The 24,122-nt window shown below is 41.2% G+C and overlaps 1 long non-coding RNA gene across 2 annotated transcripts; it reads right to left on the bottom strand.

Annotated features, from left to right (window-relative positions):
- Nucleotides 1–1,494: 1,494 nt before the first annotated feature.
- LOC118552895 (uncharacterized) lies at nt 1,495–23,678 on the bottom strand. Of its 2 annotated transcripts, none has more exons than XR_004925728.2 (5): nt 23,375–23,678; nt 21,157–21,264; nt 13,518–13,603; nt 11,044–11,125; nt 1,495–10,118 (listed from the first exon to the last, which is right to left on the bottom strand). It is a non-coding gene; the product is annotated as an uncharacterized LOC118552895 (long non-coding RNA). The 2 variants fall into 2 exon arrangements; XR_004925729.2 differs by lacking the exon at nt 23,375–23,678 and adding an exon at nt 22,893–23,051.
- Between the last annotated feature and the right edge of the window lie 444 nt (nt 23,679–24,122).

Below are 24,122 nucleotides of genomic sequence, written 5' to 3'. Positions count from 1 at the left end.
TCTAAAATTATTTCAAAATAAAAAGGGTTTTTAAAAAATTATGATTAACTTGGGATACTTTTCAAACCTTGGCATTTGGTTAATGCCTACTAAACATCTCCACTACTGTGTGATGGTCATCTTAATTTTGAGACACCCAAAACTAAATTCATTATTTCCCCCCAACACTTGTTCCTGCTTTACCCCATTTCAATAAATGACAATTCCATTATTGTAGTTGCTCAAGCTGAAATCCTTAGGGTCATATTTCATTTTTTTCTTTTTCTCATAGCCCACATGTAATCTGCCACAAAATCCTGTCAATTCCATGTTCAGAATATTATAAAGAATACAAAAAATAGTTATAATTCATCCACATATCACCACCTTTAATGCTAACACTGACTTCAGGGCTTATCTGCTTCAGCAGCTAGAGTTACCTTAACTAATATGATGGATGATAGATGGATAGATGATCAAAAGATAGAGGATATAGATTGATAGATGACTGATTGATGGATGATATAGATTGATAGATAGATGATAGATAGATAGATGATAGATAGATGATAGATAATCCTTGTGGTACTTGTGGTATATGTGTTTCTAGACTAGATATCAAGAGGGGAAGTGCTAGGTCACTGGGTATGCTGATTTTTACTTTTAAAATACATCTAATTATCCTCCAAAGTGGTTGTTACCATTTACACCCACTCCTTTTTGTGTAATATCAGTTTTCCCACAAACCTAACATTGAATTTTAAAAATATTTGCCATCCTGGGGCACCTGGCTGGCTCAGTCAATGGAGCATGCAACTCTTGCTCTTGGGGTCATGAATTCAAGCCCCATGTTCGATGTAGAGCTTACTTTAAAGAAAAACCAAACATATATTTTATTTATTTAAGATTTTATTTATTTGAGAGAGAGAGAGAGCGTGAGAGAGAGAGATCACAAGCAGGGGAGAGGGGTAGAGGGAGAAGCAGACTCCCTGCTGAGCAGGGAGCCCAATGTGGGACTCCATCTTAGGACCCTGGGATCATGACCTGAGCTGAAGGCAGACACTTAACCGACTAAGCCACCCAGGCACCCCAATAAATAAATATTTTTAAAATAAAAATATTTGCCATCCTGATGGGAGTAAAATAATGTCTCAGTATTATTTTAATATACTTTTCCCTGACTATTCCTGAGAAATTATGTTTTTTCATTCATCTAATTTCAGGTCTAATTTTATATCTCAACATGTGAAATCTTTTTCTTTTCTGTTATTTTTAACATATCCAACTGGTTATACCAGGTAATAGAAAAACCATTTGTATTTTTATATAATCTACTTTACTAATGAAATTTATGAACTTTAATATTGTTTCAGTTGATTCTTAGACATACAAAATCTTGTCTTGATCTCTTTACCTATTCTTCTGAAATAAGTTTCTCTCATTTCTGTAAAATATCTTAAAGTTCTGCTCATATCTTTTTAAGGTTAAACATCAACATTAATGTTAAAATGGAATTTTAAAAAATTTATTACGATTTGCTCCTTTTAAAAATAACAATAAACCATTACATGTAAACATAAATAACATTTTTATTTTGAAAATATAAGAATATTTGCCAAACCAGAAAATTTAGAGAGAAGAGTGGCATTATTTGACATTTTTGCATAACTTTAATGTCTGCTTAACAGATAAACAGCTGGCCTCACATATCTGCTTCTACAATTAATCTGTTGTGATTTGTTTTAATTGAAGTATATGAAGAAATTCAGCTTCACAAAGACACAAAGATGGAAAAGAGAAGAGCATTTTTACAGCCTTTTCAGATAATTGTGGACAGTCTTCTTTGATACTGAACCAAAATTAATAAGTGGTCATTTCTTAAAGATTAGTTACAATGTGGAATCTAAAACCGTATCAACAAATTTGTCATGTTCTGTCACAAACAAAAATAGAGAATTTATTTTTTTAAAATGTTTTATTTATTTATTCATGAGAGTCAGAGAGAGAGATAGAGAGAGGCGGCGGCAGAGGGAGAAGCAGGCTCCCCGCCTAGCAGGGAGCCCGATGCGGGACTCCATCCCAGGACCCTGGGATCGTGACCTGACCCAAAGGCAGACGCTTAACCATCTGAGCCACCCAGGCGCCCCGAGAATTTAAATGTGAAACTGAACTTCAAAAAATGAAGAAGACACTGAAGCCACACACATTTATAATCATTTGTTTGGGGAAGGATTTCTTAAACAAGACACAAAAACTCACACCATAAAGGAGAAGACTAATAAATTTGACTAAAATTCAGAATCTCTGCCATCGAGACACCATAAAGAGAGGGACATTTACAAACAGAAGTAAAAATTGGTATCAAAGTTATCACACCCAGCAAAAACATGTACAGGTAATTCCCAAGGGGAAATTTAAAATAGCCAATATTATAAAAAGATGCCCATTCTCAATAGTAATCAGCAAAACATGAATTAAAATAATGAGATACCATTTCCTAACTACTCAAAAATATAAAATACAAGAAAAAACATAAAACACAAAACAAATTTTAGCATACAGATTCTATAGCCAGCGAGTTCAGTTTTAGAGTAATTTAATATATATGAGCAAGGGAGATGTGCAAGAATGTTTATGGCAGCATTATTCATAATGGATAAAAGCTGCAAACAACCTAAGGAGGTCCATCTACTCTAGACTGGATAAATAAGCTGTGGTATATTCATACAAAAGGTCCCTATGCAACAATTAAATAAATTAACTACAACTACATGAGACACACAAATAAACGTCAAAAATGTGTGAGCAAAAGTATGTCACATGAGAATGGATAAACATGCTATTCACTTACATAATGTTTTTCCCTCCTTGATTTTTTTTTAGTAACTTTATTTTGAAATAGTTTCAGAATCACAAGAAGTTGCAAAAATAGTACAGAGTTCCCATGTACTCTTCACTCAGCTTCCCCCAATGATAATATCTTAACATAACCATAGTACATTCTCAAACCAGGACACTGGCATTGCTACAATACTATTAATTCATCTATAGACCTCATCTGGATCTTATCTGTTGTTATTTGCACTCTTTTCTTTTATGGGGGGAGATAATATAGTTCTGTGGGTAATATATGAGTGATAAAGTTGACTTTTTATCACTTCTTATCACATATATAGATAGGTTCAGGTAACCATTCTCATAATCAGGATACAAAATGATTCCATCTCTACAAAGAAACCTTCATGTTATCCTTCCCCCAACCCTTGGCAATATGTTGTCATGCAAGAAATTAATAAATTTAAGAATCACAATAGTTAATTTCATCTTGAGAATAATCATGAAGATCCCACACATAAGACTTCTGAGGTAGAGCAATCTTCTATCTCTTGGCTTGGTTGAGGGGTACAAGTTTATTGATCTTTAACTGTACGTGCATATTTTCATCAAATCTTCTCTATTTCCAATTTTTCAAAGAAAAATACAGAATAGAAATCACAACTATTAAGGTGGTAGAAATCAATCCAAAATATTAGATATCATAATAAAAGACTAGACTGGTTTACAAACTAAAAGATATTCTCAGATTGGATTTTTTTATACAGCTACATCCTATTTACAAGAGACACATCTAAAGCTTAAGTACACAGGTTTAAATGAAAAGAATTGAGAAATACATAACAGATACTAATAAAAAAAAAACTGGCATGACTTTACTAATAATACTAAGTTAGATTAAATAAAGATTAAAAAATCCTTCTCTTTACTATCTCCAATTTTTCTCCTAGTTTGTCCTGAACCCATTTCAATCAGGCTTTTGTGGGCAGTAGGTCACAGAACCAATTCTGACAAGGTCATCAAGGACTTATATTGATATTTTGATATTTATTGTTAAATTCAATCAGGAAAAAGGGGGAAGGGCCAAGGAGGAGTGGGTAGGGAGAGTCTCAAACCTCAGCACAGTCTAGCCAAGTTTGGGCCAGGCCAGTGGAGTGTTCTTGAGCGACAGCCATCACTAGAAGAGCCCTACTACCCAGAGGAATTGGGCACTATTACTCCTGCCATGCTTAGTCATTGCTAGGAGTAGTCTTAGCACAACACCAAAGATAGGTCCTGGGATGGGTAGCAACCAGGGCCATTAGCCAACTAAGCCCCCAGGTAGATACCTAAGGGGCAGGTTCTCATGGCTGCCACACAAATTTCTGATAGCTCCCCCACTATGAAACTACAGTAAGGACTTTGTTTTAAAAGAGTATCTCTTTTCTCATGTAACATGAGTCTAGAAATAAGCAGTTCAGGGCTGCTGTAGTCACTCAAGAAACCCCCTGGGGAGCAAGGAGCCCTATGTTCTGGCTGCACCATCTCTACCTGTGGCTTCTGCCTACAGGTTACAAAGTAAGGTCTTCCAACTCCAGGCTCTGTATCCAGGTTCTAGGCAGAAAGGAGGAGGAAGGACCATGAACAAAAAGTGAAAATAACAAGCATGGGACTGTCTCCTTTTCAAGAGCTTTCCCAGAAGCTACACCAGTGACTCTGCCTACCTGCCACGGGCCAGAGCTCTGGGACATGACCACTCCTTCAGAAAAGAACAAGAAAGAGAGCTGGTTGGGTTTTTGTTTTGTTTTTGGTTGGTTTGTTTGTTTTGTTTTTATAGTAAACATTAACAAATTGAGCAAAATCCAAGTTCTGAGAGTAAGAAGAATGAGGAGAATGGATATAGAGGCAGCCAGCAGTGTCTGCTATACCGGGCTAGAGAGAAAGTTCCAACAAATGCCAAAGAATCCATATCCTACAGATCACTGACTCTGACCACAAGGCAGTTAAATGGGAAATGAAAAACAAGGCAACAAAGAACTCCTGGCACTGCATCTTGAAAACATATTCCCGAACAACCCATGAGTCCAAGAAGTCATCAAAATGGAAATGAGACAATATTTACAACCAAGCCATAATAAATACAAATATTACTTATCACAACTTGTTCAAAAATTTAGAGGGCACTTTGAGAGATATGAGTATTCTTGAGTATTTATATTACGAAAGAAAAAAACAAATTAATGAGTTAGGGGTAAGCACAAAGGCAATGCCATGTTCACAACATGGACATAGCCTCTCTCCTTCAGAACAAGTTCTCTTGTGAATAGCAAGTGAAGATCCATACCTGAAGACCTTCCATATTCATTATACTAAAAGGACTTTCCTCCAGTGTCGTCCTCACATGTTGCATACAAGAGTGAGTGCTTGTGAAGGCTTTCACACCTTCTTTTGTGGAAAAAAAATATATATATATGACTTTTCTGTGTGGTTCCTGCCCTGATTCTTTTGAGTTGAAAAAGTGACTTTTGCCAAATGGCTCTATTACGTGTCTATTATCCCAGAGCTTCACACATAAGATTTCTTAAAATCATTTTCATAAGTAAATTATGTTCCAAATCCTCAATAAAGGATGTTTGTGGGATGGGAGGGATTTGATTATAGTTTGTGTGCTAGTAACATTATTTTGTTAATGCTAAATTTCATCAGTGTATTAATGATATTTTGATTACAGAGGAAAATGTCTGTGGGAAGGCAATTCTTCATGGGTAGCTCACGTGTGCACATCTTACTCTGTTCTGGACTATGTCTCCAAGGATGTTTATATAACATCCTTAGAGCAGAGGGCAGGTTTTTTGTTGTTCAGTGTAATAAAGATAATGTCTCCCTCTGGGGCAAAGAACGAGCAGGTTTGTTTGCAGCTCCTTAGAAAAGCTTGGGGCTCCAAGCTGTGATACAAACCCACTTCATGTCACCCCTGTGGGACTTGGGAATCAAGAGGAATTGACAGCAATATGAAGCTTGTACTGCCTGCTGTCCTGTAATAAAGTCCTTGGTCTCTGACCCAGAAGTCTGGTGTCTTTGGCCAACATCCATGAAACTGTGGCAGGCTAACTTGTTAACCTATAAGTAGGGGGAAATCTCAGATCTTTGAGTTCCTGACAATGTCCTTGTTCTTAGGATAAATGTTACAGAAGTCTCATGTCTGTAATGGCTCACCCATAAAATAAAATTATACACAAACGAAAAAAGCTGTAACTGTCAAAAAATGTTGACAACTGGTGAATCTAGGTGAAGGAATGGACTTTGGGAGAATTTTCCCAACCAGTATTATAAGGCCACCATATTCTTGAAACAATAACAAAAGGACAACATGAGAAAGAAAAACTGCAGGCCAATCTTACTCAAAGATGCAAAAATCCTAACATATTAGCAAGCCAGGAACAATGATGTGTAACTAATATGTGCTGGCCAAGTTATTCAGGAATGCAAAGTTAATTTCACAGTGAAAAATCAATTAAAGTAATTTACCATACAAACATGTTAGAGATGTTACAGGTATTCATTCACTCATTCATTCAACAAATACTTATTGAGTGCCTACCATGTGTCCTACCATTGTTCTAGGAGTTTTGAAATACATCAGTGAACAAATATTATCATCTCAGGAGATGCTGAACAAACATTTGATAAAATTCAACATCTGTTCATGAGAAAGGATGCCAACATCCTAGGAAAAAGAAAGAAAGTTTCTCATCCTAGTAAAGTTATCTATAAAAATGTTACAGAGAACACCACACTTAAAGATGAAATATGAAAAAAAAAATGCCCTTTAAGATCAGGAAGAAGACAACAGTACCTAGGACTGCTTCTAGTCAGTATGGTTCAAGTCCCAGCCAGAGGGCAACAAAAGGAAAGGTATACAAATTAAAAAGGAGCAGGGGAAATCTGCCTGTATTGGTAGATATGATTATCTACAGAAAACCTCAAAAGATCTACACATCAGTTATTAGAATAAGAATATAGCAAGTGTGCTACTAGCCAAACTCAACATACAAAGAGAATTATAATCTATAAGGACCACAAGATACATATACCTCTAGCCCTTCTCCAGAAACCTTACATCCCACTTTAGTTTGAAGTACCCACAGCCTATGAAAGAAAACCATTCAAGGTCTCACAAAAAGTCCAACAAGACTTTTAAAGAACACAAGGAAGAGAACCAAATTAGGAAGTGTGGCATTGAAACTACTGAGTAAAAGGAGGAAGACTCTGAAAAAGATGACATCTCCAAGCTAAATAAATACCTCACCTGAATCCCAATAAATGAGCTAAAGAGGGTCATACTCTTCAGTCATGCATCTACTCCAAAAATGATTCATCAGTTGAACTCACACATCATTTGAGAAAAGATCATGCTATTGTCCCCTACAAGGAACACCACTATTGCAAAGATGACTTCAAAGCTAAGTATTATGGACATATCCTACCACAATGGAGACTGTAGCTCGATTTATCAAAATGAATGCACAATGGAATCTCCTTTTATAACAGCTTTAGTGAGATATAGTTTACATACCATAAAACTCAACCATTTTAAATGTATAATTCAAATGATTTTTAGTGAACGTAGTTGTGCAACTATAAGCACAAACCAGTTTTAGAAACATTACTATCAACCCAACAAGATCCTTCATGCCTGTTTAATCATGCCTGTTTCCCAACCCCAGCCCAGGCAAACACGAACCTACTATCTGTCTCTATGGCTTTCCCTATTCTGGATATTTCATATAAATGAAATCATACAATATGCGGTCCTTTGTGACTGGTTTCTTTCACTGAGCATAATGTTTCTAAAGTTCATTCATGTTGTAGCATGTATCAGAACTTCATTTCTTTGTATTGCCAAACAGTGCATTGTATGGATAGCTAGATTTTGTTTACTTATTCTCCAGTTGATGGACTTTCAGGGTTTCCTCTTTTGGCTATTATGAAACATGCTATGAACATTTGTGGGCAAGTTTTTGTGTGGACATATCTTTTTCATTCTCTTGGGGGTCAAATGGCAAATTTATTTTAAGAAATCACCAAACTTCTTCAAAATGACCACACATCATTTTACAATCCCACCAGCAATGCATGTTCCCTGAATGTTGGAGGCTGCTTTTTTCTGGTCCTTCTTTTCCCTCAAGACCCATGTTTGTCGGGTGCCTGGGTGGCTCAGTCATTAAGCGTCTGCCTTCGGCTCAGGTCATGATCTCAGGGTCTTGGGATCAAGCCCCGCATCAGGCTCCCTGCTCAGCGGGGAGCCTGCTTCTCCCTCTCCCACTCTCCCCTGCTTGTGTTCCCTCTCTCGCTGTGTCTCTCTCTGTCAAATAAATAAATAAAATCTTAAAAAAAAAAAAAAAAGACCCATGTTTGTCAATATAAATGCTTTTTTTAGATACTAAGAAGCCAATGTCCACACTTCATATTTTTAAGAAAATAACATTTTAAATATATATATTTATAAAATGTATAAAACTTTACTGAAAGACATTAGAGAATGACTAAATAAATGAAGATATTGAGTTTAAGGCCTGAAAGATTTAACAACAATTCTACCAGTACTGATCTAATGAAATGCCAATATGATTTTTTGTGGAATTGTGTAAGCTTATTATAAAATACATATGAAGAAATGAAAGGCACAGAAGAGAGAAGCTACTCTTGAAGAACAAGTTGTAGGGATCTGTCTCTCAGATGTTAAAAAATAGTATAAAGTTATTAAAGATGGTGCTATATTGGTACAGGATTAACAAATGTGATTATAACAGAATGGAAGGCCCAGAAACATAAAAACATGCACACAGAAACTTCAAACGGGGACTGACTTTCAGATTAGAGTTCTAGGAAAACTGGTTATCTACCAGGGAGGAAATTAAATTGGACCCCTCCTGATCCACATATAAAAAAATCAATAATGGAAAACAAAATATTTTAGAAGACATTTCAGAAGGACTTTTTAGAAACACTTTAGAGGACAAGAGAGTAGAACATATTTATGACTGCATGTTATTGCCCCAACACAATCACCCAAAGACTACCAGGACAAAATCTATCGTCTAACAAAGTCAGGTTTACTGGCTCATTGCAACAAGGGAGACCACACACCTAAGGAACCCTGGGTATCCTACCAAACAAAGGAAGACCTATGGCTATCATAAAATCTGGGGGAAGGAGAGAGTTCAGGTGAAATTTAAATGAAGTTGTATTTTGATAGGCTCAAAAAGGAAATCAACATTGTGAGTTAAAATACATCTAATAGAAACAGTATTTAGAATTAAACCAAAATAAAAATACCTTAGGTCGAAACCCATGTAATGTAGCTAAAGGGATATTGAGAGGATATCTATGGCCTTAAATGCTTTTATTCACAAATACGATCTGAAAACTGATGAGTTAGACTTCCATTTTGAGGATAAGACACTGAAGAAAGCAATTCCGTATTTATAACGCTCATAAGGTTTCTCTCCTACCCTGAATTTCTTTGTGCAGGAACTGAAGTCCCCGTGGAAGGCTTTCTCACACTAACGATATTCACAGAGTTGCTCACATGTGAGATCAACTGGGGCTTTCCCATGTGCTTCTAATCCTAGGGCTTCTCTCCACTGTGAGTACTCACATGTTTCTTATGGGATGGGTGACTACTGAAGTTTCCCACAGTAGCTGCACTGGTAAATCTCCCCTGTATGTACCCTCTTGTGAGCAGTCAGGTTAGAGCTCCTATTGAAGGCTTTTCCATGGTTGCTGCAATGGTAAAGCTTCTCCCCATTATGGGTTCTCATGTGTGCCATCAGATGCAATTTCCTGCTAAAGGCTTTGCCACAATCTTCACACAGATAGTCCCTCCCTGGTGTGCACTCTCTTATGCGTGGTCAGGTTCCTGCTCCTGACAAAGCCTTTCCACAGTCATTGCATTTATACAGCTTCTCCCATTGTGTATCCTCTTGAGTATAGCAAGGCTCAAGCTGGATCTGAAGAGTTTCCCACATTGGTTAAACTCATACGGTTTCTCTCCAATGTGGATTCGCACATGTGTCATAAAGGACGAGTAATGACCCACGAGCTTTCCCACGCTGAAAACATTCACAGGGTTTCTTGCCAGCATGAGATCACACATGGGTCTGAAGGGATGAAGGATAACTAAACACTTTCCCACATTCTTTACATTCATTTCATTTCTCTCCTGTGTAATTTCTCTTGGGCCAAACAAGGTTAGAATTGCTTCTGATTGCTTTTCCACACAAACTGTATTCATGGGGTTTCTCTCTGGGTTGAGTTAGTGCCTGTTGGTTAAGGGATAAGCGATAATTAAAGGCTTTCTCACTTTAATTGCACTCATGGGGAATCCCCCCACCACAGAAAGTCTGCACTAGGGATGCCTGGGTAGCTCAGTCTGTTAAGCATCTGCCTTTGGCTCAGGTCATGATCCCAGAGTCCTGGAATCAAGTCCCACATCGGGCTTCTTGCTCAGTGGGTAGTCTCAGTGGGTAGCTTCTCCCTCTGCCTGCCACTCCCCCTTGTGCTCTCTCTGACAAATAAATAAAATCTTAAAAAAAGGTCTGCACTGGGGCGCCTGGGTGGCTCAGTCATTAAGCGTCTGCCTTCGGCTCAGGTCATGATCCCAGGGTCCTGGGATCGAGTCCCACATCGGGCTCCCTGCTCAGCAGGAAGCATGCTTCTCCCTCTCCCACTCCCCCTGCTTGTGTTCCTGCTCTCGCTATCTCTCTCTCTGTCAAATAAATAAATAAAGTCTTTAAAAAAAAAAAAAGTCTGCACTATAAAAAGCAAATTCCTACATGAGAAATTACTACCATTTTCAGAGCACATGTACCGCTCCTGCCCTATTTGAGTTCTTCCGAATTTTAAGTAAGGTGAATGCTCTGCCACAAGGTCCCATCATAGTCACGACATTCTAAAGCTGCTTATGTAGATTTTTCTTGATAAATACTTAAAAACTGAATTATATGTCAAAATTCAGTAAGTCATATTAATGGATCTGCTTACTTATGGCAACTCTCCATAAAAAATTGGTTTAGAATGTTCCCCAAATTCATGATACTCAGAGACTCTCTCCTAAGAAACAACTTCTTTTGGGTGAAGGTCACCGGACCCAAGTGTCTCCCCATGATGGTCGTGCTCTTCTTCCATAACACAGCAATCCCAGACTTCTTCTGCAGAGAACCAGCAATGTGCCCTCATGAGCCTTACCATTTTTCTGACAGTAGGTGTTTTTTCCAAACTTTATTCTGCTTTGCAGTGGTGTTTTTGGCTTTAAGTTGAAACTTTTGATCTGAAATTAATGGGGGAGAGGAGGACAAAGATTTAAGTTCTTAGAGAAATAAATGATGAGATAAAGTAATTAAAAACAAAAACGAAGAGCCAGGCCCATGTAGCTTTTATTCATAGACTGACCCTAAACATGAGAAGTCAATGTGACAGTGAAGAATGCCCCAGCAGTTGGACAGACTTTAAGGATTTCAGCAATATGAAGAATTTGAGAGTGACAGAAACAAGGGATGGAAATGCTAAGAAATGTTTTTGTCAAGAATGAAATGGCTGCTAACAGTCTGACAGAGGGCACTATCAAAGTTTGGGGACAGTAGAAAAATGAACAAACTGGTGGGGTCATGTTCCAATAAAACTTTATTTACAAAAGTGGAAATGTTCAGAAAAAAAGGAAGCAGGACAGAGAGAGCTTTCTCTGGGAACAAAAGAAAGTTGGGGAGAAAAGGAAGAAGGAGAGGAAGCGAAGCCAAAGCTTCAAGAGAAAATTCATCCCAAGTGGCCTGAGATGATTTCTCAAACAAGGTAACATCTTAGACGGCACTGTAATAGCAGTGTACGGTGACAGATGGTAGCCACACTCGTGGTGAGCACAGCATAACATAAAAACTTGTTGTGTAACTCCTAAGTTGTACACCTGAAACTAATGTAACACTGTGTGTCAACTATACCTCAATTTTTTAAAAATCATGACATTTTAGAAATTCCCTGAATGGAGTTCCTTTTGCCTGGGGCTCACCTACACTGGTTTCTTAGAGAGTCAGAACTCTCCTTTTCTTGGTCCCCAGCTCCTCCTGCTCTACCTAGGTGAGCAGGTCGGGCTTATGGAAATGACACCTACACAGGGAAAGACACATCAAGGGGGATGTGCAGGGATGAAAAGGCAACTTCCCCTCAGAGTGGGGGCAACACTTTCAGAGGATGGGCATGTGTGGCCCCATGAGCAATAAGGTGATGGTACCCAGGACCCACACAAACTACCTCACATCAGGCCCTATAGGGATTGGGGATCCCCAGTCCCAAGCTCAGAGACACACTTCAGGAGCACCAAAGCTTCTAATCATGAAGAAAATAAAGTTGGCATAAAGATGAATCTTCATTCTCAAGGGGAAGATGCTAGACTAGGGATTAGTGACTAGAGCCCGGAGTTAGCCACCTGCTTTTGTAAATACACTTTTATTGGAACACAGCTCTATCTGTTTACATACCATACTACGCCGGGCACTGCATTAGCAGCATCGTGTCGTTGCAACAGAAACTCTGTGGCCCACTATGCAGAAAACATTTCCTCTCTGGCCTTTAAAAGAAAAGTGTGGCCACTCCTGTTCTACACTGTCACTCCTCAAGAGTGAGCCACATCTCCTACTTCACTACTCTTTTCCCAAGACCAAAAACAGTTCCTGGAATGTAACAGATGCTTAAGAAATATTTGCAGCAGGGCGCCTGGGTGGCTCAGTCAGTTGAGCGTCTGCCTTTCACTCAGGTCATGATCCTGAACTCCCAGGATTGAGTCCTACATCGGGCTCCCTGCTCGGCGGGGAGTCTGCTTCTCCCTCTGCCCCTCACCCCACTCTCGTGCTCTCTCTCTCTCTCAAATAAATAAATAAAATCTTTTAAAAAAATATTTGCAGCAGAAATCTACCAAAGAGATGAGGCTGACTGAGGCCAGTTTCCTGTAGTTCTTTAGCATCAGGTCTCTGTACTTAATTTTCTGAGCAGGGTCCAGTGGTGCCCACTCCTCCTGGGAGAAGTCCACCACCACTTCCTCAAAGGTCACTGAGTCCTGAAACATCACACACATTCAGGCTCAGCCAAAGCTCATCTCCATCAGTGTCCCAGGAAGGCAGAGTGTGAGGAGGATGGCACCAGAAGACCAAGAAGTGGGAAATTCAGATGCGGGCAGAAAGGGTTCCTCGCTTCATCTCTCTCCACACACACATCCTCAGCAGTCTTGTCTAGCCTCATCGATTTATTAGCTCTTCAACAAGTGGTTGAACTTTTCTCTCTCCAACTAGTCTGTGAACCCATCTGGCCTGGGTCCCCTAGGTGAGTTGCCACACAGCCCTGAGCTCATGGAAGCCTGGGACAAATACTTAGTAAATGAATGAATGATGTCTCCATGAATTCCTGAGACAAAGTCATCTCATAGCCTTTCTTAGTTTTCTGCCACAGCTCTGAAGTGACTACTGAGCTAATATGAACAAGGCACTGAAAAAAAATTCACAAACACTGAGCATTCTCTGGGAAGTCCCTTAGCCACCATTCATTAGAGGCTAAGGGTCCTGAGGAAGTGTGGAGACAAGTCCTGGTCAGGTTGGAAGGCTCCAGGCCACCAGAAGGAGACACAGCCAACCTCAGGGAGGGAGACGTCACATTGGAAAGAGGGGGTTTCTGATTACCTGTAACCAGATTGTCAGCAACCCTGAGCCATCACTTCTGCCTCCACATTCCCTTCCTGGAGACAGGTAGTCTTGAGCAGGCACAGCTAGAGGACAAGAGGGTGGATGTGAGAGGCAGGATATGCTCTAGACTCCAGCCAGCACATGCCTGGAAGCTGCATCACAAGACCCATGACCACACATGAAAACAAAGCAAATGCCGCGTGCACACAGGTTTCCTAAAAGGCCGCGGGAGTCCTGTCTCTCACAGCCAGCAAAGAGCCTTGTCGGCCTTGCTGCCCATGAGGAAGCCTAGCAAACCCCCATGACTGTTAAGGGTACTCAAGTTCAGAGAGGTTTAGCAAGTCAATTGCCCAAGTTTATAAAAAGAATGCAAGGTATCATGTATTATTCCCCAAACATCCCAAACCCAGGCACCAACCCTGATGCAAGCAGATTGGAGGGCTCCTGGGGCTCTACTCCCACCTTGTTCCTAGCCTTTGGAAGCTCTGAAGGAAGAGGGCCTCAGGAAAATGAAAGTGGCCAGGGCGTGATCTAGCTCCAGGCAGGTGCACAACAGGGAAGAAAGCCCATGCAGGTGTGGCTGGAGCTTGGTGTGACCTGGGTGTCTGGAGAGGAAAGTGATGGGAGAGGGTGGCAGATGGGCCAGGAGCCAGGTCAAGATCAGGGCAAACAAGCCTAGATTGAATCTGAATTTACACCTTCTGATTGGCAGCTTCGCAGGAGTTCTGTAAGAGTTTTCCATTCCTATTTGTATTTTTAAAGATCAAAACTGGCAGCTGCTCAAAGGACAGAAAGGGGAAGGCAAGAGTGGAAGCAGGGGTGGGTGGTGAGGGCCAACAGCAGAGTCCAGGTGACAACGGGGACTCCTTGGGAAGGGAGAAGCAGCAGAGATGATTGTATACATTTTGTAGGAAACGTCTAAGGATTTGCTAGGGACTTACACTAGGATGAAATGTGGGGAGAGAAGATGTGCACCCAGTGAGAGAACTTAAGAGAAACCACAGAATGATCCAGTCTTTACACTGACAGTGTTGAGCTTCACACCCAAACCCTGTGCTCCTAGAAAATTGTGATGGGTAAGAAATCCCCCAGCCCTTTTGTGTTCTGGGAAATGTCTGAATGCAATGAAACACCCTTCCCTATATGACTTAGATATCTAAGACAGGAGGATGACCCCTTGTTGGCCAGGCACAGACTATCCAAATTCCCATTTTTGTCTAATGAATGAGTAGCTGAACTGTTTGTCCCCACTGAACTACCTAGATAAAATACCTTTGAATTTAATTTGACTTCACTGAACTTCGGTGCAGTTTCTCTCCTCCCCCAACCTACCCCTGAGCACTGGGACATAACAACCCTCTACCAGCCCCTCCCTGACAATCAGCTGACCTCCCTGATCAAAAAAATCCTATCACCCCACCCACTCGTCCCACTTCCCAGCCTTCTGAACTCCCTCCTATAAAAGAAAAGCTCTTTAGTGCCAGACTTTAGGGTGGGAGTGTTCTGCCTATGGCAATAGTCTCTCCTTACAGTACCAATAAACTGGGTAGGTAGTGGTGCTATCAGCCTGAGAGGGAAAGATTAAGAAGAGGCAAATTTGTTCAAGGTGAGGTTTTACAGGGGAAAAAAAAAAAAAAAATCTATATATATATATACACACACACATAGTATAAGATATGAAAATTAATATGTATATATCATATACAATATACTTTATAAATATACACAGCATTTAACCTATTTTACATACAGCATGTTAATGCTGTAACACTAATATTAATTAATACCCCATCAAATTAAACAGGGTATACAGCGACAGAGAGCCCAGGTACGAGGGAGGCAGCTATCCATCTGACCATTGCCTCCCCACATCGTGACACAAGAGGAAGGGGATGAGAGCTGGAGGGTTCAGGAAGGGAAGGGAAATTTCCTCCTGGGGCAGGGACACTCCCACAAGGTATGCTCCCCCTTAGAGAAGTTTGATAGGGCAAAGGGTTTTGGTGGGGGTTGGGGCTTTGGGGAGGATCTTTTTGCAAGAGGCATATCAAGGCCTGTTTTTAAGCTTGTGACAATAATGTGGGCTGGCAGGAATAATTCAAAACATGTTAGACCAGCAGGCTGAGGCAGGGCTTCTAGGGTATATCTTATCTGGGCTCCAAGTTCAGGCCTCCTCAGCGCTGGGTAGAAAAACTGTCTTAGCCACAGATGACAAAGGATGACTAGAGGCCATTGGTAGTTGGGAGTGTCCTAGGGATATTGGAATTTATGTCTACAAAATCTTAAATAACTCCTATCCTTAAACCAGCAACTCACAGGATTATAGCCAAGAGAAATCCCGGAATCCCGGCATCCCGGCATCCCGGCATCGATGCAGGGAGAGAAAGAGAGATAGCTTGTCCACTACAAACTGATTATCATAGGTAAAAACTGGAACCAATCAAAATACACATTATAGCATTAATTATCATGTATCGTACCATGGGATATGATTATGGTGTTTATTTTTTAAAGATTTTATTTATTTATTTGAGAGAGAAAGAATGCACAAGCAGGCAGAGGGGCAGAGGGAGAAGGAGAAGCAGACTCCTCGCTGAGCAGGGAGCCCGATGTGGGGCTCAATCCCAGGACCCTGAGATCATGACCTGAGTTGAAGGCAACACTTAACCGACTGAGCCACCCAGGTGCCCTGATTATGGTGTTTAAAACAAAAACTGACATAGATCTGAAGGTAAAGTATAAATATATTTATATGACTTACAAAATATATATATGCAGAGAGGCATGTACCTGCATTAAAAATGACCGTTAGGCAAAGAATTTGAATAGAAATTTCCCCAAAGAAAACATATAGATGGCCAATAAGCACATGACAAGATGTTCAACATCACTCATCATTAGGGAAATGCAAATCAAACCCATAATGAGATGCCACTTCATATCCATTAGGATGGCTATTATCAAAAAAATAAAAATAGAAATCACAAGTGTTGGTGAGGTTTTGAAGAAATTAGAACCCTTGCTCATTGCTGAGGGGATTATGAAACAGTGCAGCCCCTGTAGAGAACAGTATGGTGGTTCCTCAAAAAGCTTAACATAGAATTACCATATGATTCAGCAATTCCATTTCTGAGTATATACCCAAAGAACTGAAAGCAGAAACTTGAACAGATATTTGTAAACTAATGTTCATAGCATGATTCACAATAGCCAAAAGATGGACAACCCAAATATCCATCAACAGATGGAGAAACAAAATGTACATACATAAGGCTGAATAACATTATAGTTGTGTTTATATATTATATATTATAAAACTATAGCATAAATAAATATAAGTGCATATATTTATATTTTATGTTTATATTAAATATAACTATATATTTATATTTTATAATATAAATATGTTATAGAATATATATAAAATGCAAATATACCAAAAATATAAAATATGCAAAATATGTAAATATATAATGTAAAATATACAAAAATATAACATAATATATAAAATATGTAAACTATAAATATACATAAATATGTGACTATAATAAACATAAACATACATAATGTAAATATAATATTATTCAACCTTAAAAAGGAATGAAATCCTCATACATGCTGTAACATGCATGTATTTTAAAACATTATGCTATGTGAAATAATCTGGACACAAAGGAACAATATTGTAGGATTCAACTTATACAAGGTACTCACAATAGTCCAGTTCATAGAGAAAGAAAGTAGAATAGAGAGTACCAGGGGCTGCGAGTTAGGGTTATAGGGAGTTACTATTTTTTTTTTTTTTAAGGTTTTTAAAAATTTATTCATTTGAGGGGCGCCTGGGTGGCTCAGTCGTTAAGCGTCTGCCTTCGGCTCAGGTCATGGTCCCAGGGTCCTGGGATCGAGTCCCACATCGGGCTCCCTGCTCAGCGGGAAGCCTGCTTCTCCCTCTCCCACTCCCTCTGCTTGTGTTCCCTCTCTCGCTGTGTTTCTGTCAAATAAAATCTTAAAATAAATAAATAAATAAATAAATAAAATAAAAATTTATTCATTTGAGAGAGAGAGAGCGTGAGCAGGGGAGAGAGGCACAGAAGCAGACTCCCCGCTGAGTCAGGAGCCCCCCCACCCAGTCGGGCTCAATCCCAGGACCCTGGGATCATGACCTGAGCCAAAGGCAGACGCTTAACCATCTGAGCCATCCAGGTGCCCCAGGGAGGTTGTTTTTTTTTTTAAGATTTATTTATATGAGAGAGAGAGAGAGAGCCGTGCGGGCGCATGCATGCACAAGAGAGGGGAGGGACCGAGGGAGAATCTTCAAGCAGACTCCCTGCTAGGGAGCCCACACAGGGCTTGATCTCATGACCCTGAGTACATGACCTGAGCCAAAACCAAGAGTCAGACGCTTAACTGACCAAGCCACCCAGGTGCCCTTGGGGGGTTATTTTTTAATTGGAAGAGTTTCATTTGCGGAAGATGAAAAACTTTTGGAGATGCATGGTGGTAATGGTTGCACAACAATATGAATGTACTTAATGCCAATGAATAGAACCCTCAAAAAAGGTTAAAAGGACAATTTTATGGTATATACATTTTATCACAATAATTTAAAAAAAGAGGGGTGCCCAGGTGGCTCAGTCAGTTACACGTCTGCCTTCAGCTCAGGTCATGATCCTGGGGTCCTGGGATCAAGCCCCAAGTCGGGCTCCCTGCTCAGCCAGGAGTCTGTTTGTCCATCTCCCTCTACCCCACTCATGCTCTCTCTCTCTCAAATAAATAAATAAAATCTTAAAAAATAAATAAATAAATGAAAGCAAGGCCACACTGCTATTGGTAACACCAGAGGCCTCTAGAGAAAAGCACGACACTGTATTTCATGTGCACTTGGCAGGGAGAATGTGAAGGGAAACATTAACATTTTTACTCTATAGTTTTCTGAATTAGTCGAATGTTAAACAAGAAAAACAACACACCCATGCATCACTTGTGTAATCAAGAAAAATTAAACAGTCATGTACAAACAGAAATAATGCACGTAGCTGAATCATCACCTCTGCACACAGCTAATCTCACTGATCCAAGTGACTTTTACCTCACCTCCACACACACCAAATGCCTTCCATTTGGAACCCTGCCAACAGCATACTCTAGACCCACTCATTACTGACTACAGATTCATATTTCATCTATTTCCAATCTTTCTTTCCAACCAAGGGAAGAGCTTTTTAATTTTTTTTCAAAGATTCATCTATTTGAGAGAGACAAAGGGAGAGGGAGAGAGAGAATTTCAAGTAGACTCCCCACTGAGCATGGAGCCCAACACAGGGCTTGATCTCACAACCCTGAGCTGAAATTAAGAGTCGGATGCTCGGGGTGCCTGGGTGGCTCAGTCGTTAAGCGTCTGCCTTCGGCTCAGGTCATGATCCCGGGGTCCTGGGATCAAGTCCAGCATCAGGCTCCCTGCTCAGTGGGGAACCCGCTTCTCTCTCCCGCTCCCCCTGCTTGTGTTCCCTCTCTCGCTGTGTCTCTCTCTGTCAAATAAATAAATAAAATCTTAAAAAAAAAAAAGAGTCAGATGCTCAACCGACGGAGCCACCCAGGTGCCCCGGGAAGAGCTTTTTAAATCAAATATCTACAGCCTTATGAAATACATCCACATAATCTTACATTCTTTAGATGGTACAAAGCATACATCATTGTGCATTACAAAGGCAACATCATTGTGGTATATATATATACAATGGAATATTATGCAGCCATCAAAAGAATGAGATCTTGCCATTTGCAACGACGTGGATGGGACTGGAGGGTATTATGCTGAGCGAAATAAGTCAAAAAGAGAAAGACGTGTATCATATGACCTCACTGATAGGAGGAATTCTTAATCTCAGGAAACAAACTGAGGGTTGCTGGAGTGGGGGTTGGGGTGGGAGGGATGGGGTGATTGGGTGATAGACATTGGGGAGGGTATGTGCTCTGGTAAGCGCTGTGAACTGTGCAAGACTGTTGAATCTCAGATCTGTACCTCTGAAACAAATAATGCAATATATGTTAAGAAAAAAAAAAAAAGAAGAAGAAGAATGTAGCAGGAGGGGAAGAATGAAGGGGGGGAAATCGGAGGGGGAGAAGAACCATGAGAGACGATGGACTCTGAAAAACAAACTGAGGGTTCTAGAGGGGAGGGGGGTGGGAGGATGGGTTAGCCTGGTGATGGGTATTAAAGAGGGCACGTTCTGCATGGAGCACTGGGTGTTATGCACAAACAATGAATCATGGAACACTACATCAAAAACTAATGATGTAATGTATGGTGATTAACATAACAATAAAAATAAATATACTATCTTACCAAGGAAAAAAAAAAAAAAACAAAGGCAACATCATTGTAAATGGCAGAGAATGTGCCCAAATTGTGGCTTTTATCACCTCCTGCCTGGAAGATTCCAATGTTTTACAGACTGATTCCTTTGCTCTCTTGTATCTCTATGCCTAATAGTTAATAATGTTCCATGAGGTCAACAGAATTCTACGAGGGAGGAAAAAAGCCTACAAATCTGATTGTGCTCCTTCCCAGTTTAAGAACTTCTAGAATGCCTCCTTTGGATACAGCACACAGTCCAAATTCCAATCTCAGCAGATGAGACCCTCCCACCTCTGGCCTTTCACACACCTGCCTTGCCCTCCCCTGGTGGGAATGCTTGCTGAATGAGAACCAGGAGGATAACCAGGAGGATAACCAGGGTTCTTCTGGCCTTAGTGCTGGGTTACCGGGAAAAAAACTCTTCTGAGAGCTTGCAAACGTTAACTCCACTCTCCCATGAGTATTGGTCCAAATCACAACACCTCTGTGGTCCAAACACCTCAGGCAAGAAACTAACATAAGCACAAGCACACAATTTCTGGAAAAACTCAGTTTCCACCAGGCCATAGAAGAGACCCAGACATGGGATTCTCAGAAACTGAACACTGACAGTAAAAAAACAACTTAAGTCAAGGAGCCACTGAATAATAATAGTTACAAGAAAGGAAAATAAGGAGCCCAACTCATTCATGAGCATAAGTGCAAACAGCAGAAAGAAGGTATTAACACACTGAATGTACTAGTGAGCAGGAGAATCTACCACAACCATGTGGGGATCCAAGTTAGGTTTAGGATCTTTATGAAAACACTTATAAGAATTCACTACATTTGTAGACTGGAGAAAAATCATATAATCACCTGAGTACATTCAGTAAAAGTATTCAATAAAATCACTATTCCATGGCTTTGGGAAAAAAAAGTTAAATAAGAAGGGAACATCTTTACCAGAAAACAGTTTTTTAAAAAACCTACGCCTTCCAGAATGTGGTAATTAGACTGAGGTTATAAAAGAGAATGTCTGTTTTTAGGAGACATATGAACACTGAGGTCTTTAGAAGTAAAGGGTTATGATTTCTGCAACTGACTCTCAAATGATCCAGCAAAAACAGTAATTATTATATGTACAGAGATACAAGAAATGTGGCAAAATATTAACAAATGCTGAATCTAGACAAAGAGCAAATGGGATTTCATTGTACTGTTTTGGTAACGTTTTCTCCTATAAGCTTCAGTGGTTTCCAAACAAAAAGTTTTATCTTAAAATAAGGAACTATAGCTTACTGGTGAAAAGTTGAAAAATTCTGGCGTTTAATCTGAGGAAAGACAAGGATGGCAGCTGTCACCACTTTATGTGGTGATGGTACTGGAGGTCCCACCAGGGCGATAAAGCTAAAAAAAATGAAAAGTTTGAGGAAATGAAAAGTTTGAGGATTGGAAAGGTATAAACACAACTGTCATTATTCATAGATGACAGCTGTACATATAAAAAAAAAATCCCAAAGCATCCAGCCTCCCTCTCCTAACACTCTCCCTACCCAGTCTGGTCAGGCCTCTCTTTCCTAGGTTCACCCAACACACCAGGCTCCCCTGCTCCTGGGATTCTGCACTTGAAGCTTCTTCCACCTCTCAAACACTCTCCCTCCACAAGCCTCTGCCTAATCAGTCCTACTTACCCTTCAGTTCTCATAGATCAGTTCTTCCTAATAGGTCTTCCCTGTCTGTCCATGTTAAGCTCTCCTGTTTGGCACAGGACACCCCCCCCCCCCATCAATTTTATATCTGTTTCTGATCTAAATAGCCCACTCTCTGGGGACAGCACTGTGCCTCTTTTGATTGCCCAGGCCAGACTCATAGCCAGTACCTAATGAGCTTCTGCTGTGGGCCCTGGAAAATGTTCATTTACAGCTAGACTGAGAAAGTGCACCTCCAAAAGAAACGCCAACACAGCGGCGCCTGCGTGGCTCAGTCAGTTAAGCGTCTGCCTTTGGCTCAGGTCATGATCCCCGCGACCTGGGATGGGCCCCTTGTTGGGCTCCCTGCTCAGCAAGGAGCCTGCTTCTCCCTCTCCCTCTGCTGCTCTCCCTGCTCATTCTCTCTCTCTCTCTCTCTCTCTCAAATAAATAAAATCTTTTAAAAAGGGGCGGGGGGGATGCTTGGGTGGCTTAGTCGGTTAAGCGTCTGCCTTCAGTTCAGGTCATGGTCCCAGGGTCCGTGGTGGGATCGAGTCCCACATCGGGCTTCTCGCTCAGCGGGGAGCCTGCTTCTCCCTCTCCCGCTGCTTCCCCTGCTTGTGCTCTCTCTCTCTGGCAAATAAATAATAAAATCGGAAGGAAGGGAGGAAGGCAGGCAGGCAATACAAACGTTAACACATTAACTTAAATGCCTGTCACAATATAAACCACCAGTGTTATTCCTGAAGCTTTTAAGAAAAATTCTTAAAAGGCAAATGTGAGAAACATTATTTTTAGAAACAAGTAGCCTGTGTTGCTGAACTTCCTCCAGAATTTATTTTTCTTCCGACTTCCCATATGTGACTTTTTAACCTCACAAGAAAAAAAAAATCCATTTGGTCAAAACACATCTCTTTTAAAATTGGTAAATTCTCATTTCCGCTACTGGTATTAGGAAAGCTGCCTCCTCCTTTTTCCTGGAAATCTCTATGTTTTAAAGACACACAATTTCAGGTATTTCACTTATGCTTTAGACTTCCATTAGGCTTCAGCCGCAAGTATATGCCACCAAAACCCGTTTTAATAATATCGAGAGTAAGCGATCCCCATGTTTTAAAGCTCTGCGGCGACGGCAGGCTCCGGAGGAGGGGCCGCCGACTTGGGAAGTGCGGAGCTGAATAATCTTTCTTCAATCCTAAGGCTTGTTGTTTACATTTTCACCTGCTCTATTTCATTCCCTTTTCTTGATTACACTTATTTATTGGCACTCGCGCTAGAATCCTGAGGAAGCATTTTCCCAAATGAATTTATCAAATTAACCGAAAAAAAGTTTTAAGATATTCTCACCTCAACAATTTCTCACAAAAGCAAGCCGCAAGTAAAATGCTCTTGTGTTACGAAGGCAGAAAGGGACTTCCTTGATATAAATTTCACCAAGGCCTCTTACCCCCCGAAACCAACGGCATCCCCAGTTCAGAAAAACCGAAGGACCCGGAGAGGCGACCAACGGCCGTCGATCTCCTGGCCCGCGAGACCGAGACCCCGCCCCCGCTGAGACCCCGCCCCTAAGGCCCCGCCCATAGTCCGTTGGGCCCGTCTAAGACCCCGCCCCCAAGAGCCCCACCCCCGATAAGGCCCCGCCCCCAGAGCTCCGTTTATCCACCCTCACTGAGACCTCGCCTTCCGAGGGCCCCGCCCCCACAGAGATCCCGCCCCCGACCCCGTTTGCCCACCCTCACCGAAACCCCGCCTTCCCAGAGTCCCGCCCCCTCACTTTCGTCAAGAACCCGCCCCCTCACCGAGGCCCTTCTCCCAGCTCCCTCCCGGACCTTGCACCTGCAGCCACGCTTCTGTGCTGGAAGCAAATAACGAGAAAAACCGTGGTGCCGTTAGAGGGAAGATGGCGGCCGTTCGGGGGAGGCGCACCCCACTGCCGGTCTCGGGGCTTGGAAAGTAGAAGGCTCCCCCGGGGCCTAGGAGCGCAGAGGCAGCGGGAGGGGCGGTGGCCGCGTCCTCTGGCCTCCGCAGAGAAGTCCTAACGTTGGCCCAAGGCACTGCAGCTGGGCCCACGCCCCGCCGGCTCCACTCCAGGGACTCTGGGCAGGAGCCAGGCGGAAGGACCGGGGTGGGGGCGGGACCAGAACGGCCCGGAGTCTGTTGGGCGGAGCTTCGTGCCCACCCACCCCTGACCCGCCAGTCAGCTCCCTCTCAAAAAAATGCTGTTCTCTGAGTTCTTGCAGGGGCTTCAAGGATGTACTACGCTTGGAGGTGCTTTGTTATGCAGCAGTAGATACCTGATACATCCTTCCTCACTATTCTTAAAAAACTTTCTTGCCCCTTCTCAGTTTTTCAGTATTTATCTTGTTAATCTTGGGACTGTTGACTTTATTTTTTTTAAACCTTTCTGTTTTTATATGACAAATAGTAAAGGACATTTAGTCTTTCCTTAGGTATGAACATGTTTAGATCTTTTATTTATTTCGATTGCTGGTTTTAGGTTTATGTGGTTACCATCATTTCCCTTAATAATGCTTTTCCTTTCATTCATTCATTAACTTGAGTCATACCCTCACAGAA

This window comes from Halichoerus grypus, chromosome 1 (genome assembly GCF_964656455.1).
Source record: "Halichoerus grypus chromosome 1, mHalGry1.hap1.1, whole genome shotgun sequence".
NCBI lineage: Eukaryota > Metazoa > Chordata > Mammalia > Carnivora > Phocidae > Halichoerus > Halichoerus grypus.
Note: the sequence above shows the minus strand (reverse complement) of the source record. Positions and strands in the feature narration are given on the sequence as shown.